The sequence below is a fragment of the Bombus pyrosoma genome, linkage group LG10, assembly GCF_014825855.1.
Source record: "Bombus pyrosoma isolate SC7728 linkage group LG10, ASM1482585v1, whole genome shotgun sequence".
In the NCBI taxonomy this organism is placed as follows: domain Eukaryota; kingdom Metazoa; phylum Arthropoda; class Insecta; order Hymenoptera; family Apidae; genus Bombus; species Bombus pyrosoma.
This window is the reverse complement of record NC_057779.1, coordinates 15,842,771-15,860,860: the sequence shown is the minus strand read 5'-3', so window position 1 is coordinate 15,860,860 and position 18,090 is coordinate 15,842,771. Positions and strand designations below refer to the sequence as shown.

Sequence of the window (18,090 nt, the reverse complement as noted above, 5' to 3'; positions counted from 1 at the left end):
AATGAAATTTCGAAAGTAATTTCAAGTCGGAGAAGCTTTTTCTCTTTTTGCTAAAAAATATGTTTGGCATTTACAGTGTTGTCTACAAGAAGTCTTCAATTGTACATGTTTCGTAACATTGTCACACTATACACTGTATTCTTTAAAATTGTTACTCAATGGACGCCTTTCATCTCACACCACTGTGTTTTTCTCCGAAACTAATTTCTACATAACCATAAAACGTGGCAATTAAGTTTTGCAAGTTCGTTCAGTCCCTCTCATAATGACAAATAACTTTCGAAAGGAACATTTTATCTTTTGTTACGAAGCGTGTCGTCGATCATCAATCATAGTTTATAGAAAAGTCTTTTTTACAATACGCTCATGTATTTATGACTCATCCAGACGTGATCACAAAAGTTTGAGACACGTTTTCACTGCACAGCATTCACTTCTATAGTTTACTGTTCGGTGTGCCCTGAATGATAAACCTATTAAATGGTATAAAGTGGCATAAAATGTATATAAATATAGTGTAATAATAATATAATAACTATAGTAACAATACTATAGTAAAGTAGAGTAATAATAAGAACAGTAACAATAGCGTAGTAAAATATAGTGATAATAAGTATAGTAACATCAGCATAGTAAGATATAATAAGTAAGTCATAATAAGTGCAACAATGGTATAGTAAAATATAGTAATAAGTATAGTAATAACAACACAAAATAGTAAGCAGTACAAAAAATGTTTTACGAATGAGGAGCAAGTGAAATCAAAATACAAAATTTACTCCACATCCTAGTTTTATATAATCCTTCTACATACTGAAATTTAAGAAAACTTGTTAGTCTATGAATTAATTGTAATTAATAATAATATGTCAGGATAAATTCCAGTAGAATATATATTATACATTCACAAATTTTTTAATTAATTAATTATGTCTATTATGTATTATTGTAATTTACGAAGCTCCGAATTGTAGCGATTTAAAGCTCATTTTTAGAATTATCATATGAGATCATAATGATTTTTATGTAAGTCGATATAACATAATGTGATAATAGATAATCGTATAAAGGAGTTCTGCTCAAAATATTAGATTATATCGATAATGATATTGCGAGAGTAAGATTATACTTTAAATGAAATGAGAAAAGGTTACGAAATTTTATCTTCAGTACTGTAGGATATGATGGAATAACTTCTCGTACGGCACTCGTACGGGTATCGTAACAGTATGAAAGTTTTAAGCCCCGTAGAACTATATAGGAAAGTGTGAAAGTTTTAAGCCCGATAGACCTACGTATATCTACATATCGTAGTTTGAAAATTTACTTTCCTACAAAAATGATTTTCGCACGCTCGGGAAATTTACTCAGTATCTTGAGAAAATTCGTGCGAAGGATATACATAAGGTATCTTATACATATAGTTATACCAATGCACATTTTTTCGTGACGATAAAAATTATAAATTCCAATCTTTTTTACTGACTTTTCGATTTAATTTGTGCAATTAATTATGTTTGAATATCGTCTTATACTGATTTTTTAAGTATATTACTGACTTTAAAGGAAATTTTGATATTTAACAATGGCACTATATAAAACCTTCCTCTAACTATATTTCGATAGGTACTTCAAGTATTTTATAAACCATAACGGTATATTTACTATAACACAAATCATTTTTCTCGTTCATTATAAATACTACGATTAAGTTAAATATTTTCAATACAGAATATACATACAAAATGAAGACAAACATTAAAAGATAATGCGAAACACTTGATTTTATTTGTAAGACACGCTACAACATTCGAAGGTAATTGCATCAATTTTCCACGTATTGAACTTTGCCTTATCGTAACGTTAATTTAACTTCTCGCCGGGAATATGAAGTTTCAGCATTGTGGGTCTTTTAGTCTGGCCTGATTTCTTGCAGTTTTGCGCTTTAGAAAGATCCGAACAAATATTGAAGTACTTATTATAGTACCCAATTCCCTATACAAGTAATACTTTAACCAAATGTTTAAATCTTTTTGCGATAAAAATAAAAATTTGACGGAAGGTTAGGAGAAAACGTGAATTTATTTGAAACTATACAATTTTGTACTTAACAAATATTTAAAAAAGTTATTGTAGAATCTTACCCGTAAGATTATGATCTTTTGGAAAAATATAAAGAAATTTAACAGCCCTTAGAAAAGTATAATTATTTCGAGGCCTAAATTTGTGGGATTTTTCACTGGATTACTTCTTATTGGAAAATGACCTGAAACTCACGGCGAAAACAAAATGCTCCGCATCTCATACTTACTAACGTATGAGAAACATAGGAGCCATACGATACTGAGCCTGTTGCCAAGAGATTAGTATATATACCAAAACAAAAAAAATTATGCATATAAAAAATCCACTTACTTAGCAAAACAGAAAAAAATAGTCAAACTCGAAGATAATATCCTGCTGGAGGTATCCATCCACATGTTATTTAGCAATTAAGTTAGAAAAATTTACCAAATGTCCAGCCGGACAAATTGTGAAGTACAAATTAAATAATAAAAAAAAAAAGAAAAAAATTTAGCAAAAGACTGACGTTGGCGTCAGATATAGGTCGCTGAAGGCACAATGCTCATTTTACCTTCGTGCTATTTGGAACTGAATTGAACCAAGTAAACGATATTTGGTCAGTCAAAGCCTTGTAGATATATATATAAGTCCTTTTATGTAAGTTTTATATAAGTATATGTAGTATAGTATATATATAAATATTTTAGCTGCATGAACTGTGGGGTCTGACACCTTCGTTTTGGAGAAATTAAACAATGAAAATTTCGTTTGGTTCTCAACAATTGCTTGTTTTTATACGATTATTTATGAGAAATGAATGCATGTGTGCATAGTATGTGACAGCAAAAATTGTTGAACATATTGAAAATAAATTATTTGTATACATAGATAGATTTGTTTAGCACGAATAGACGCCAATATTGTTTTCTCTTAATTTGTATTACTAACGGTTAGTTTTCAAGAATTTAATCCAAAATACAGACGTGGTTTCCTCAAATATAAATTTAATAAAGTAATGATTTTTAGAACAAAGGATTATTTTCTACTTACATTTCTAATTACATTTCTAATTACATTTTCTAATTTATTACCTATAATCAATAATAAGAAATGTAAGTATTGGAATATTTTTGCGAACCACGACAAATAAACGTCCGTCTCTATAAATCATCTCATACGGTTTCCCTTATGTCGTTTGAAGTTTATTCTCGAGTATATTCTACGTTCTTATGAAATAGCCTATCTACGACTTATTCAAACTATTTAATACAAATTATAATTATATATTTATTCATATAATATTATAATTATATATTAATAAACGGGAGATGAAAGTCTCGCAATCAGCGTAATGCGAAGGCGAAAGGCGCCGCTATGCACCTGTTAAGGCGTCAGCAATTAGTTTTGCAGGATTTACGATACTGATGCGACTTCCCTATTTTCCTATTTTGGAGTTTAGGTTTCTATACGTATAACTGCTATATACCACGTAATTTCGTTTATAACCAGGAGAACTTTAATTTGTATAAAATTAACGAAACAGTCAGAGTTTCGCCTGACACTTCAGTAACAGTTGGCGTATCGTAAACTCTCGGAGTATCGAACCTACGCACGCGAGCGGTGTGCATCGTCACTTTTACGCGACTTTGCCTAATTCAGATGACCTGTACTTCGCACCTACGTCCTCAGATCGGCGTTCTCCTGGGCGGTAGCAATGTTTGAGAAGTTAACTAATTATTCGTTGCGCAACGCTCAGCCACCTGTCTCGTAAGGACTTGTCGCATCCTACCCTCGTGGAAGGGAATGAAAGATGCGAATTGGAAACTCTAGACACTTACAGTGCCACGAATAATTATGAACTCGATTCTACTTTTAGGTTCTTCGTAATATTAAAACAAAGATTGACGAGATCGTTCATATAATTTCATATTGTAATGTAAGACAAAATTGAAGGTACGATAAAGAAAAATTGTCTTCTTTCTGGAGAAACTGAAATTTTTTCTTAAAATGGTGTTTTTGGTTGTGAAAAAATATAAACTCCATGTTAATTTTGTTACCTTTTCATTCAATATTCAGTGGATCTTCCTTTATTATTTTTTATTACTTCTATGAATTTGTTCGGCAATAATTCTATTCCAAAATCTTGAAACCACATTTTCATAGTGACGGCTGTATGAATAGAAGCATTGTTTCGTTGTAAAATTGTCTTTGTGTTCTTTACTTTAGTCACGAAAGACAATAATTCGCCATGTAACATCTCTTGATATCCTAGTGTTTAATTTACAGACATGGAATCGTGGTTTTGAGGAATACTGAAGAAATAATGTCGCAAATGTGTTCGACTCCACAATTATTCAAAAGAGAACGAATGTTCGAAGAGAGAACACATGAAAATTCTAATTTCATTTTCTTTTTTTTTTATTTTAATTTGTGCTTTACAATTTGTCCAGCTGGGCATTTGGTAAATTTGTCTAACTTTATTGCTAAATAATATGTGAGTGGCTACTCCCAGCAGGTTACCATCTTCATGTTTGTCTGTTTTATTTTTTTAGTGAGGTCAGTGGGGTGTTTTCTTTTTAGTCTTCTTTTTATATGGGTTTTGCTCGTTTCAGCAGCCAGCTAGTTTGGATGTGTTGCCATTCTTTCCTTGTATTTCTTTGCGTATCTACAAATTTTTTCTTTGACCATTTGTATTTCTAGGTCTTTGCGTATGTCCTCGTTTCTGACATACCATGGGGCGTTAACTATTGTTATAAGTATTTTTGATAGTAGCGACTCTAGTTCATGTTACTCATTGCTGCTGTCCCCCATAGTGGCATTTCGTACGTTCAAACTGGTTTTATAAATTGGTTTTATAGATCAATTGGTTTGCTAAATTCTAATCTGTACTCACGCACCATCATACAGTCTACTTTGAAAGTCGAGAATCGCTAAGAATTCACGACGTAACAGCATCTTCATCTTCCACCTTTTTCAACCGCTTTGTATTTCACGCCTGCCGCTTTATTTTCGGCGCAATATTCGCATTGTTCCGGCATAGTTTGAAGCGCAGAAGGTCCTCGGTTCCCTTTTTCGTTCCAGCGAACCGTCACGAGTCACGGGATGAGCTGGTGCTCGAGCCCTCGTAAATCCATTTATTTATTTATTTATGTGCTACGGGAACCGGATGGCCATGGGGACGCGCAGAGGCTTATGCCGGGGCATGCATCGAACCGGGATTCCCGTGGGACCGTGGCCACGAGATGGGGAGATCGCAAAAGTCACGGAGAACGCGCAGGATATTTCGTGTAGGTTGATGCCTATGCCAGGAGAAGTAAATTCTCCGGAGGCAACGTGGGTTGAAACGAAAATGCTGTTGTGCCACTTATACGGAGAAAGAATCTACCTACCAACTACCCTCTTGACTCTTCATCGCCGCCCTTTCTCTATCGTCATCGACTATTCGGCATTCCCTACCCTGATTTCTTCCGTTTTCTTATGCTCTTACGCAAATATTTAATGACACGTTTCTGGTTTTGGAAGCTGCGTTGTCTTAATAAAATTAATTAAATTAATTAATTTTGATGTTTTCTTATGCTCTTACGCGAATATTTAATGACACGTTTCTGGTTTTGGAAGGTACGTTGTCTTAATAAAATTAACTAAATTAATTAATTTTGATATTTTCTTATGCTCTTACGCGAATATTTAATGACACGTTTCTGGTTTTCGAAGGTACGTTGTCTTAATAAAATTAACTAAATTAATTAAATTTGATATTTTCTTATGCTCTTACGCGAATATTTAATGACACGTTTCTGGTTTTGGAAGGTGCGTCGTTTTAATAAAATTAATCAATTTAATTAATTTTGATGTTTTATAACGCAAATATCGTAATTCTAACGGACTAAATTTTTAGAACGCGGTAAAAAAACAAAACAAGTTTTAAGTGTATATAGGCGATTATTTCTGTAAGTTTGAAAAATAGAAATAAATGTTTCAGAAAAAAGTTATATGGTATCAAAGCGGATATAATCTGGTGAAATTGGTATTTTCATAGGTGGGCAAGTAGGGGTCATATGAAAGTGAATCTTAAGCGAATTTAAATACAATAATCGATCCGGCATTACCACAAAAATATATTAATCTATATATGTCGAAAAATTATTAGTTTAGAAGATATTTTAACTTTTATTTGTTAAATTTGCATATGGAAAGTGAAGACAACGTAAATTAAATTTGACAAATTGAAGTTAAAACATCTTCTACACTAACGATTTTTCGTCATAAATAGGTTAACACATCGTTGACCGGTCACTAGTTATCTCGTGATTTTTCTGATCGCATTTTTTCCGATAAACTGCACCTTGTTCAATGCATATAAAATGCACTGTACCTATCTACCAGAAAATAAAACAGTATACAAAAAATTTCTACTGGAAGTAGCTTTTTTCTTTTTTCTTTTTTTGCACGTGGAGAAATCCTCATGGACATTCCGCTGGTGAATTTCACTCGAAACATTTCCTGATAAAATTAATAGATAATGAGTTATTCCAGATGGTACTTTTTACTGACTCGCTCTGCACATAATATTGTGTTTGCCAGTTTACAAGTGTACACATAGGTATCGATAACTTTTTTCTACGTTCTCATTCTTATTGGATACAGCTTCCTTAATGAACTTTAATAGACCTAGACTTCTAAATATCGCTTGATTACCGCCAGGAGCTATCACGATTAACTCTCGACTATCCGCCTCAGATCTTCTGGTATCCAATTTCCTATACCAATTCTACAATGGTAACAGGTAGTGAAATCATTTATTTCGGTGTAGTAGAAGTCTGCATCGGTTAATTCTTCACTTGTCTGTGTCATATATGTAGACAGAAAAACAAATCTGACTAGAGCGTGTAGAGTATGCTATTCAAAAGGAAAATGCAGCGAAACTAGATATATTTGCAAAAGCTGTTGTGTACCATTACACGTAGGTGATTGTTACACTGTTTATCATACGAAAAAGAAATATTAAAAGTTGAATAATAAATAAAATTTACTAAAATTTATTTATATTATTTTACTTCCACATCCAATTACGAAATAATAGCCGGTGACATGAGATAAATTCTCAGTAAAATTGCCGGTCAACATTGTGCTAATACCTTTTTGTAGGAAATATCGACATTGTATTTCAAGCTATATGATTCCATTTTAAAAAACGTACGTGATTTTCATATGATCTTCACTTAACCATCTACAAAAAATTGAATTTTACTAGATTATGTTCCCTTTTATACTATATATCTTTCGTCTGAAACATTTCTTCGTATGTTTGTTACATAGAGATGTAATCGCGTGTATAAATTTTAAATGGACATAGTATATATTAATAATTATATTGCGATAGCTTGCATAATATACGTATACAGTGTCCGAATTTGAAATTAATTACCATTAACACTTTGACGCCGAAATCACATGTTTCGCTCAGATCTCCACATATTTTTATTATTCAAAGCATATAATGGCAAAATAATAATAATAAATTGATGATGTAAGAAAACATTCTTCCCCAATGGACCGTTTATCTTATTGGTGGTCACGCGTGACCACCGTGGCTTTTGGTAACAGTTTATTTCAACAAACCATTCTCATTCGTTGTTTCGTCGTAAGCAAAACGTCCAGAATATATTGTTGTAACGTATAAAAGATATTAGTAAACAGTATTTGTTTATTCTATATATAATGGTAAGGTATGTGCACACTTCTAACTTCAATTATATGATTATAAAGCAGCATTTACGATTATTTTCTAAGGTGTGTTTATAATAATATTCGTAGATTATCCCTCAATGATATGGATGCAAACACAGTGCACCGTTAGATGCAAGATTTGTTCTCATTTTTTCTTATTGATGTTCTAATAAAAACGTTTAATTGTTCAATGGGGCACTTTTTATTTCAAAGTATCTTCTATTTATCGGTTATATTCAAAATGCCCTAACTATCAATTTTCATACAATTTTTACTATTGTAAGAAGTTGAAGCGCTCCGGTCACCAATGACCACCGTGGTGTCACAGGAGAAACCATGGCCTGTCATATATGACCAAGGTGGCAGTCAAAGTGTTAACTAAGAAACCAAGAAAACCTTCTACGCTTTTAATTGTATAATAAGCACGGAAACTCTATAATTACAATTCCAAACTTCAAATTTATTCGCTGCGTCACTTAAATTTGTCAACTAAAAAATATTTTCTATGAAGTTAGATACTTGGAATGCTAAAAAATTTTGTTATGCTAACTGTTCGAGCAAGAAATCCAACAGATAGAATACTCGATATTTTTTCCTAATGAGGAATTATTATCGAGAACGCGAAATCGACGTTTCCAAGGAACAAGTAGGTCGACTATCATAATTCCCGATTATATATAGATATCTTTAGTCGATATCACTTAAACTCGGGGCATTTAACCTTTCAACCGTCCAGAATGAATAATTAATAAAAAGTTTTAAAGGATCTTTGAACGGAATAGCTTTCAACCCGAAGAGAATCTGTAAGATACGTAAAAATAAGATGATATTAATTAGAGTGCGCGAATTATTATTATAGCTACAAAGATTTTCAAATGGTCATTACAGTTTTTTTTTTTTTTTTTTTTTTTTTTTAATATAACAACTTCTGTCAAATTTGGCATTTCAAAATAAATAGACATCATGTGTTCAATATTACGCATTTTTTAACTTCGGCTAACCTATATATAATATCTATATCTATATACAGGGTGGCTCAAAGATCAATCGCCACGATTTTTCAGGTCAGATCAACAATAGTCGAACAAAAAGAATATTTCGAACAAAAGTTAATCAACTTTCGACCGACTACAAATTTGCAATATTAAGAACTTAAAAAAGATCGTACTACAACGAGAAATTAAAGTTAGCTCCACTTTTTTTTTACATTTTTTTTACACCATCCGATGCATTTTTAATTCTCCGCAAAAAAGTATTAAGTTCAAAAAGTGATTTTAAAAAATATTTGAGCTTAAATATTGTAAAAATAAATCGTAAAATTAATCGTGTGAAAGATAAGGAAAGATAGCGTAACACTTTTTTGTTTTTATGTCTTCTTTGTTTTTTACAAGACAAGTTTTACAACATTGAAGTTAAAACATCTTTTAAGTTAATCATGTTTGGATCCAAATACCTTGATACCTTTTTGCAGAAAATTAAAAAATGCATTGTTCCTTTTAAAAAATAGAGGCGACATTGACTTTTCAGCGAACTAAAGCTTTTTTTGAAATTTATGATATTGCAATTTGTATTAAAAGCTGATTAACTTTGTTATCTGACTATCGGACGTGCGTGAAAAATCGTGGCGACTGATTTTTTAGATCATCTGGTGCATATAGGGTGTCCTCAAAATGGTAATACAACAGTCCGGGTGGCGATTCGTGAAAAGATAAGCCGGAAAAAAGAATAACATTTTTTCATTTAAAGCTTTATTTTTGAAAACAAGAGTTCGAATATTCGGCAGGAAACGATGTATTGATTGGGAGTTTCGAGCTATGAAACTCCTGCTTCTGCTAGTTTTCTGTTTGTATTGTGTTATTAAGCATGGTCATTCCTACGATGTGCTTCCTGTTATTTTCTTTTATTCAATCTGTATAGTTTCGTAAATAAGCCAAGCGTAGTACTCTTTAAGAATACTTTGATTAACGTAACAAGCGTCCGAAATGATGATTATGTTGCTGCATATAAAACTGTACATCCTTTGAGTTAAATTATTATAAATTTTCATACTGAATTACGCGTATTTTTTAAATCTTTGAGAGCCAAAACGATATTTACATTCAATTTTTCAACACTGTTATTATTCTTGGAGTACACTTTGGATTTAGTAACACAAACATAAGCAGAAACACAAATTTCATACCTCGAAACTTGCAACTAATACACGTCATCTTTTTCGAAAATGAAGTCTTAAGCGGAAAAATATTATTCCTTTTTTTCAATTTATTTTTCCATGTATAATCACCACCCGGCTGATTGTACCACGATTTTAGACAGCCTGTATATATGTATATTAAGTTGCCAAAAAGTGTCTTTCTTTTACAGACACGTCTTTTACAACAACGCATCTTTATGTAAACATGAAACCTAATCTGTCGAACGTTGTGATCTTTATTTTCATAGAAGAAAATGGGTCATACGTAATTCGATAAAATAATATAAAACGGAAAATGTGCATTCATTATTTCCTTATGAAAGGAAAGAAATTTTTCGGACAACCTAATACATAAATATTGATAACAAATTATCTACTAAAGGCAGTTTGAAATAGCAATTTCTAACGTTTATTTCATTTTAACACATTACCATGTTCGTGGCATTAATGTTCTCTGTATGGTTCTGTTCCATGACACGATGTTTAACTGAATAACAAATGACAATCGTTATCGTAAGGCAAACGCAACGGTTAATTTATCACCGATGTTCATCGGAATCTCCTACAAAGAACTGTCTGCAAATGCTATTTTGCTCGTTCAATTCATTTTGCATTAAGGATAATCAGGTTGATGTGATGAAAACGTAGTGATGTTTCAGGCATTTCAGAATTCGCAATATGAACAACGTGAGAAAAACTTGCATCATAGATTTACGGATCATTTGTTTTGAAGTGAACGAGAATTACTCTACTTCGGTAGCCATGTAATACGTAAGTACGTGCATTTTTCGCGTTTCTTTGTAGTTTGATAAATTGGATAGGAAAAATATAATTATCCTGAAATCTTTGATAATTATAATAGCGTATTTATCTTTCATTATTATGAATAATTTATTAATGAAATTTTAATTTAAAAAATAAATGATCTAACTTAATAAAAATTCAAATGTCCAATAATTTAAAAAGGGACTAAAAATTTTCTATTGTATTCAAACGTATATCTATCATTTAGTAATTTTCGTTTGTTACTTTGTAAAATATAGCACAATTAGCGCAACTTACTTAAAACTAACCACAAATTGAATTGACAATTTTAAGTATCTATATATATACAATTTTATATTGAAAGTATTGTTTGTAAGTCCCCTTGCATTTATCTGAATTCCATCATTCAGTTAATATTTCTTTTAAAATAAATTCAAATCCGCTTGAGCCGATATATTTTCATTCGCATGAACGTGACGGAACTATTTGAACGTAACTGAAAACATTTATAGTTATCGAAATAACCGACATAACGGATGTACATCGGAAAAGTGGGGTATCCTCGTGAGACGGTATGGGTTGAACCAAATCTTTTATACTCTGAATATTCAACGAGACAGTCATGTAAGCTTTGCGTCGCGCCGTTTGAAGATTTTTGAGAATGGCAGATTGATATTTACCTTTTGCATCTATGAGAAGCAACTCACACTAAATGTCACGTAAACGTCATGTGCAACGATCAATGATAAAAAAGAAATATATTTATCCCGCAAAAATAGTTTAAATGTGTTTATGGTAAAATTTTTGAAATTGTGGTATTAAGTTATCCTTTAAAAATTTCAAAATAGGTACTTTTTCGCGTAAATAAGATTTATTATCGTTGCATGATAAAGATGGTTTAATTTTTTCGGTGTTTGCAATATTAAAATTTATTATCGTGGAGAGAAATTGCTGCTTGGTAAAATTTTAGCTCCAATACGAATACAGTTGTTAAAATATTATATGACAAATTTTTGCGATTACTCCCATCCGTTCTGTTTTAAACGACTTTCGTTTAAAAGAGCTTGTTTTGTATTCGAACAATATTTTTCAATATTTTATCAGGATAAAGATACATGTATGCAATGTATCTATAGTTTGAAGGCTTATGTATGAATTTCAATCGCTATATCGCCGATTATTTTACTAAAATATAATCACTTACCAGAAGATATCTACCTCTTAACATTATATTCTTCGCGAACCTTTCGTTTAAAAGCGTTGTATACAAGTATAATGTATCAAAGTTTAAAAAATATTGTTAATTTATTCCTATAGCAACTTTAAGCATATTTTATTCCTACATAAATATTATACAGAATGTCTCTAAAATCATGATACAAGCGGTTGGATGGTGATTCTACGCGTAAAAATAAGTCGAAGGAAAAGAATGACACTTTTTTTCTTTGAAGCTATGTTTTCGAGAAAAATGAATTTGAAGATCCGTCAGGTATCCGTGTGCTAATTATAAGTTTCGAGGTATCCCATTTTTCTTTCAGCTCGTGCTGATGATAATTTTATTAGACGAACAGAGGTACGCATGCAGCAACGCGATATATTTAACGCTTGTAACATTAATAGAATGATTTTTAAAAAGTAATACTCTTATCCTTATTCATGAAATCATTTTAAATATGGACACTGTGAAAGTCAGATAACAGTAATGATAGGAAGCAAATCGTGACATTGTCCATATACATAAATATCAAAACGAGGGGAAAGAAAAGTCGGATACCTCGAAACTTATGATTAGTACACGGTCACCCGAACGATCTTCAATCTCATTTTTCTCGAAAAAGGAGTCTTAAACAAAAAAATGTTATTCTTCTTTTTCAACTCATTTTTGCACGTAGAATCACTACTCGACCGCTTGTACTATGCTTTCTAAGATACCATGTATATTAATCCTACCGAACATGTATGCTTCCTATTCATCATTCTATAAAACTTCCAATGTATTTGGTTCGTGATCATTCATAATCAGTACCTATATTCATTTTCTAAACTATATTCATGATTTCAATTCTCCTATTTATTTACGGAGTATGCATAAGCTTTCATTTATCGTATATATTTGGCTATAAACGTACAAGATGGTATAAAATTTAAAATTAGACAAAATGATTCAAGCAAACATTATTTGAGTTACGATCTCTATGATTTTGCTACTATATTGTTGTTTTATTTGAACACAGTCTTTCTAAAAGAAACCTTTCGAAAAGTGAAAAAATTTCGGCGTGAGGAAAAAGATATTAGAAATTTTCAATCTCAGACCTGGCCAAAAGGAATGATACGACATCATTTAAATTTCGTAGCGGAGACACTCTATCATTCACCAGCAATAAAAGCAAGTGATGTATATGAATCTTTTTTAGACTAACTGCTTATGTGGGTTTAAGCCTCTTTGGGAATGTAAACAGATAGTCTTGAAGTACAAACGTATTTCTTTTTATTTCAATTCTTCCTATTATTTGTTGTATACTGTACGAGTTTTGTGATGACTTTTGGTATTATTGACGTACAGTGTAGCATCTGCCACAGTCATTAGAATGTTGAGGAATTTTCATGAAGTTAGATATTTTATGCCGGGATCGAACCTGTTTTTGAAAGAGAAACAACGAAGAGTATATTTTAGGAAAAATGTGAATATGTGAACAATAAAATGAAAATTAGAGGAATCATAAAGAACCTGAAGACTATATTTACATCCCAAAAAGGTCTAGTCCCAATAGTAACTAATAGTTAGTCTAGAAAAAATTCATGAGAATTACATCTCTTTATTGTTGTTTATTTAAGGTTGATACAAATGAGCGTCGCAACATCGTCTTCTAACCCTTTATCGGTGTAGTAGAACAACAAGGAGTTGAGAACAGACGAGTTAGAAAATACTTATTTCAACACTTTTGCGCTTCTAATGTCAAATGCAAAAAATACTCAGATATTTTCAACTTTCTATAGTACAAGCAATATATTTTAATAACTGTATCGCATGCAACATAACAATGCAAGGAACAATTGTTTTGAGCAGTGTATCATGTATCTGGAATATGTTCTCGTTCGAAAAGTTCGCCTCTGCTTTAAATATTTTATGTTGGTCTTCGAAGTTATCTTTGCTTCGTATGTTAACTTTAAAGTTCAACTGCATTCGATATAGGTCGCAACAAAGAACGAACAGTTGCAATAATAATACGAATTCTGTGCCATCATAAGATACGAAAAGTGGTAAAATTCGCTTACCCAATTGGACACCTTTTGCCGACGTTCCAAAAGACGTTGTTGCAGCTTCGGTCCAGGTCCAGAAAGGAAAGCTTTTACCAGGCTCCTGGTCTTCGGCAGATGATTCGGAGCGATTACCTCGACCTGGGTCAAATATTTCTGCAAGGTTGACTCCAAATCCGGGACCGGAAGATTCGGTAGAGTGGCTTCCTTCTGTAATGTGAGAACAGGGAAATTGGTGATTATCGTGATAAAAATCGCCGATAAAAGTCAATCGTTATGTTAATTCATGGGAAAGGGGAAACGGAGCGGAAGGAATGAACGATTTGTTCGCTCAAAATGGCTCACGGTTGATTTACAACGTTGTTTAAAGGTTAATCGCAGAGGTCCTGACATTTACCACTGTAGCAGAATACTTGCAACGATCGTTGTTGAAAATGTTTAAACAGAACAAACATGAAGAGCTTCGTGCTCGATAAGTTAAAGGGCACACTTATCAGCCGGTCGAGGTCATTTTATGCTACTTATCGCTAGAAATATCAGAATATCACGCGCATGAATCGCTGCAGGAACGAAATCTTTACGTTTTACGAATATTTAAAGAGATACGGTGCTGCGAATATTTATACAGGGTGGTCCAAAAATCAGTCCCCACGATCTTTCAGCCGTTTCTGATAGTCGGACAAAAAAATGTTCCGAGCGAAAGTTTATCAATTTTCAATCGACCATAAATTGAAATATTACGAATTTCAGAAGAAGTCATCTCTGATAAATCACTGATCATGCCTAGATATTTTAAGTGAAATCGTTTTTTTTTAAATCGTTTTGCATGGCGAGTTATTGCCTTTCATAACCGAAATAGAATACAGAAAGGCAATTTTTCAACGAGACAATGTTCCTATTCAGCTGCCACTACAAAAAAGTGATTTCAAGACTTGGAAATAGAATTATTATCCATCTGATCCAGAACCTGTGAAGAATTTTAGCAAGAAAAGCTTATGATCAGGAGAAGCCACCTATAGAACATATCGTGGAACTTGAAAAAAGAATGAAATCCACGTGAGCGGATTTTCGAAACGAAATTTTAAATAAGTTAATGAATAGTGTACCTAACAGATTGATAGAAGCGATGAAAAATAAAGGAAAACCCAATAAATATTAAATGCAAAGGTAACAAAATTAACGTTCAGTTTATATTTTTTCACAACCGAAAACATAATTTTAAGAGAAAATTCATTTTTTCCAGTCTTTTAGAGGAAAAAGATTTTTTTTTGTTGTATCTCTAGCTTTATGTTATGTTATAATACCAAATAAATAATATAAAATTATAATTATGATAATATATAAGATTTTGTCAATTTTTGTTTGAATATTATAAAAAATCTCTAGATGGGGTTGAGTTTATAATTACTCGCGGTACTGTACAATGTTTCTGCTCACCTGACTTTAAGGGATGCCTATATTTTTTCATCAATATTACGTTTTAAAATCGTTGTGATTTTCATACGTCCTGTTTTCCTCTATGTTTCTTCTATGTTCCATCCGTTTTTCAGTCAAGAAACATAAATTGCAAGCTACCTGCATACGTTTACTGGTAGCTCATCACGGTCTTTAAAAGTTGCCTATTTTAGAAACTGACTTGATCATTTCAAAATACAACAATCTATAAAAGATAAAACATAAGATATACCATTTATATGATATGCTTGAACTTTGTATTTCAACCCAATTTATTAATACTTGCAGTACAAAAACGGCTCGATTAATGCTTATTGTAAATGTCATTCAACAATATAATATTACATAATTTTACATAAATATAATGTTACATATAATAAGTATCAAATACAATTAGAATATTAGGTTGCCCGAAAAGTTTCTTTCGTTCCATAAGGTGCTAATAGATGAACAGCAATTTCTGTTTTATATTATTTAATTGAATTAGGTATAATCCATTTCGTTCTATTTCTATTATTATGTTCGTGCATAATTCAATAAACTAATATAAAACAAAAAACACTGTGTCTATTATTTCCTTACAAAACGAAAGAAACATTTCGGACAACCTAATATTACATAAATATAATATTTCATATGATCGTCTAATATTATTATAAATAAAATACACTCATCGTCAGAAAGAATGTGAACGAGAAGTGAATTGAATTCAAAATTCGACGGATGATCAGCAAACGTTAGTGGAAGCAAAGTGGATCGATCGGTCGGGTTTCAACAAGTTCAGGGGTGCATCGTGCACAGAGAAGAGCCTTCCAACATGCGATTCGTTGGCCTTTACGATGTCACGGCGATTGTAAAATAAAGAATCAATCGAGAAACGAAGCGTGTCTATGGGAGTAAGGGCCCTTAAGGCCGGCACGGTTCGTTGATCAGAATCCCCTTTTGCCTCGGCCTAACAAGACCGAGTCTGCGAACCGAACGCAACTCGACCCTTCCTTCTTCGTTGCGAAATGTTTCCGGCAAGTGGAGCCAGGGAGGAACAGGGACAGTTACAGCCTCTCCTCTCTTTTTCGCCACGCTTGTTCGAGTATTTAGTTTCATTAACCAACGTGCTTCGACCTATGCTCGAGGACAGCCAACAACGTTGTGGAATCAACACGCGTCGTTTGACTCATGATCAACAACGAGGAAGCGGGATGCTAGTGATTTATGTGACAACCGGTGTGTCGAGTGACACGCTTTCTACGCGTGTTTCGCGTTGATGTACGGCTGATCGTTGAACACGTAATAACGCGTACGATCCGCGGAAGAGTTTGTTTTAGTTTCGGCTAATTTAGCTTGGTCTTGTTCCGGTTTAAAGGAAAGTTTTAAGCTCTTCGTCGAGTCATCTCTTGGATAGAAATTATTATAATTACGAAGCTGGAAGTTAAACAGAGCAACTCAGTTTCAATTTATTATACATATGCTCTGGAACATGCTGGCACAATCTGTTCATTAACTACGATCATTAATTGCTTCGAAGCATAACTACGATTACGTAAATACAATAAATGTAACTAATTTGTAATGTCGAAGTAGTTTGGAGATCATATTATGGAGATAATCACTTTCAGTTATAAAGTCTATACGTAAACTCGACGAACCTTCTTTGTAATTATTAAAAAATATATTCTTTTTACAAAATAAGTAAGGAATTAACTAAGCGTTACAAATTTATTGCTATTGCACCATTTCAAAATTTATAAGATATTTATGAGATATTATATAGATCTAAAATATTTCTACGAGCAAAGAGTCGTGCAAACGTACGATTGAATTTGCCCATTCGCTTGTGAATTTCGATTGTTTGAACAACAAATCATAGGTAAGTGAGAAAATCAATGAACATCTACCGTTCAATGACGAATATATATTTGTACATGTATATATGCACGTAATATATTGATATATCGTTAATGAAAATATTTAGTTATCACATCTGTTTTCCTTTTTAAAAAATTGCAAAATAAAATTCGAGTAAAATATAAAAATCGAAAGTACGCTAGTTATTTTATTGTTTTTTCTTTTCCGTCTTGTTATATTCACTGCATGATATCCGAAGAAGAATACCTGAAAAATTTCTGATTTGTCTTACAAAGAAGAATACACACATACATACATATAAATAAGGCAGATGTTTTCTGCACACGTTCCATCTTTTTACTTTCGTCTCTTGACGTAAAGTTGACTGTAAAAATAGTAATAATATATTTAACTTGAACGATCGTCAGAAAGAATACTTTATCCATCGTGCATTTGACATCACGTCCTTTGCATTTTGTGATGTTGAGTCTCATTTTATAGCAACGTTATAATTTCTAAAATATAGTCATTAAGACATGATATTTTTCATAAAGTTTACATTTACATTTTGACATTGATCAGTTAGCAAGTTTGCACTTATTATTCGACAAAATTAATAGCTCAACAATTTCCGACAACAGAGTATAAAATTAAAAATAAGGTACGATCAAGTTCGTATAAAACTTACTATCATCTCGAGTAATTCTGAGTTATTATCAGTCAATGTCAATGGATTAATTCTGATTTAAGATGCACTTACAGCTCTTTATCATAATCATTAT

At 32.2% G+C, this 18,090-nt stretch overlaps 1 protein-coding gene across 1 annotated transcript in view; it reads right to left on the bottom strand.

Moving 5' to 3' along the window:
• The window catches only part of LOC122571475 (vesicular acetylcholine transporter), a 202,259-nt gene that overhangs the window by 86,865 nt on the left and 97,304 nt on the right, over nt 1-18,090 (bottom strand). The window contains exon 4 of the mRNA XM_043735258.1: nt 14,030-14,221. The gene's annotated coding sequence lies outside the window, so the exon portion shown is untranslated. The remainder of the gene's footprint in view (nt 1-14,029; nt 14,222-18,090) is intronic.